The sequence below is a fragment of the Eriocheir sinensis genome, chromosome 36, assembly GCF_024679095.1.
Source record: "Eriocheir sinensis breed Jianghai 21 chromosome 36, ASM2467909v1, whole genome shotgun sequence".
Taxonomy (NCBI): domain Eukaryota; kingdom Metazoa; phylum Arthropoda; class Malacostraca; order Decapoda; family Varunidae; genus Eriocheir; species Eriocheir sinensis.
In genome coordinates this window covers 12,455,724-12,458,223 of record NC_066544.1, presented here as the reverse complement: position 1 = coordinate 12,458,223, position 2,500 = coordinate 12,455,724, and positions in this window count along the sequence as shown.

The window sequence follows — 2,500 nt, the reverse complement described above, 5'->3', positions numbered from 1 at the left end:
TGTGTGTGTGTGTGTGTGTGTGTGTGTGTGTGTGTGTGTGTGTGTGTGTGTGTGTGTGTGTGTGTGTGTGTGTGTGTGTGTGTGTGTGTTTGTATTTCGTATTTGCGGCGTACATACAGTTTGTGCGGGTGAGGGTTTAATCGTAAACACACACACACACACACACACACACACACACACACACACACACACACACACACAAGGGAGAGTGAAAAGATTGGGGCGATGATAGGATATTTCTCCTCCTCTTCCTCCTTCTCCTCCTCCTCCTCCTCCTCCTCCTCCTCCTCCTCCTCCGGACTTCATGGTCTTGTATTAATTATAATTAGTTTCGTCTTCTCTCTCTTGTTCGTTCCTTGAGAGAGAGAGAGAGAGAGAGAGAGAGAGAGAGAGAGAGAGAGAGAGAGAGAGAGAGTGCTATTTTTGACACTTGAGACGCTTCCGGGTTTTTGCGTCTTAATTGCACTCTCCTTCCCTTCCTTTCTTCCTTCTTTTCTTTTTTTATCTCCTTTTTTCCATTCATTTCCTCCATTTTTCCTCCTTCTTTTTTTCCCTCCTTTCCTTCCCTCACTTCCTCCTTAATTCCTTGCTCTCCTCTTTCTCCGCTTTCCTAATTCTTTCATTCCTCCCTTCCTCCCTTTCTTCCTTCCTTTCTTCCATTATTTTTCCCTCCTCCCCTTCCTTCCTTCCTTCCTTCCTTCCATTCTTTTTTCCCTCCTCCCCTTTCTTCTTTCCTTCCTTCCTTCCTTCCTTCCTTCCTTCCTCCCCTTCCCTCCTTCCTTCCTTCCTTCCTTCCTTCCTTCCATTTTTTTCCCTCTTCCTCTTCCTACCTTCCTTCCTTCTCTCCTTTCTTCCTTACTTCCCCATTTCTCTCTTTCCCTAACTCCTTTCTCTCCACCACCATTACCACCATCAACACCACCACCACCACCACCACCACCTCCACCACCAACAACAACCTTCAACCTAACCCCCATTTTCTCTCCTTTTTAGTGTAGTTTCCTTATCAGTAGTTATCAGTAAAGCCTAGGATGTGAGGAAGGGGGGGGAGGCAGCACTATCTGGATTAGGGCATTATACGAGTTCGGGGCGGGACGGGGCGGGGTGGGGTGGGGCGGGTCTGGGTGTGGTGTAGCGAGGCGAGGCGGGGCGGGGCGATGGGCCATTAAGGGACAGCTTATTCGTGGTGTAATGTGAGTGAATCTTTAATTTTACGACCCCGCTCAGAGTCACGATACTGTCATTATTTAAGAACGGGGAAGAGGGGAGTAAGGAAGGTAAGAGGAGTGGGAGGAAAAGGGGAGAGGCAGGAGTGATGGGCTAAGGAGGAGGAGGAGGAGGAGGAGGGTGGCAGAAGAGATGGAAAGGAGAGGGAGAAGGAGGCGTTGAAAAATGTATAAAGAAAGAGGGGGAGGAGTGAGGCAAGGGAGATGGGAAGGAGAAGGAGGAGTAGACAGTAAGGATAGCAAGATTGAGAAAGAGGAGGAGGGAGGCAGAGGAGATGGGAAGGAGAAGGAGGAGGAGGCGTTAAGGAGAATAGTGTTAATGAGGAGAGCGTAGAGGTGTTTTATATGAGGAATAGAGGAGTAGGAGGAGTAAAGAGGAGGAGGAGGAGGAGGAGGGGGAGAAGAGGTGGTTTGGGTTTAGAGAAGAGAGAGAGAGAGAGAGAGAGAGAGAGAGAGAGAGAGAGAGAGAGAGAGAGAGAGAGAGAGAGAGAGAGAGAGAGAGAGAGAGAGAGAGAGGAGGAAGGTGATGTGAAGAGGTGAAACTCCTCCCTCCCCTTCTCCCTCTTTTTCTCTCCCTCCCTCTCTCCCTTCCTCCCTCCCCCCCTCAGGTCATCCTAGTCAAGCTTTCGTAATAATGTAAAATTTTATGCAATCTTGATTAATCTTTTAAGCCCCGAAACAGCGTAACTTTGTGCAGCTTTAATGAATCCGGGTCAACGAGCGGCCGAGATAGTGCCTGGGCGAACCGGACGGCGATCATGAGGTGCGGCGTGCGTGCGAGGGTGAGGAGGCGAGGGTCGGGTTGTGTGTGTGTGTGTTGTAATTATGTTGTGTTGTGTTGTGTATTGTGCAGTGTGTGTGTGTGTGTGTGTGTGTGTGTGTGTGTGTGTGTTGTGTGTTGTGTATTGGATTGTGAGGTTTTGATGTTTGGTGTTTTTATCTCCTTTTTTATGCTTGTGTTTTTTTTTCTTGTTGGTGATATTTTGTTGTATTGTGTGTGTTTGTGTTTTTTTAGTTTTGTTTTCTCTTTTGTGTACTGTATATTTTTCTTTTGTTTTGTTTATTGTGTTTTGTGTTTGTTTTATCGTTGTTGTTTTTCGTTTTTCTTTTGGTGTTTGTTCGGGGATAGTCTTAATAAAAAATAGACTTAGAATTGTATGGCTGTCGGAGATTCATACACCTGTACACACACACACACACACACACACACACACACACACACGCACACACACACACACGCATACACACCTTTCCACAACCTCACATGCACCCTT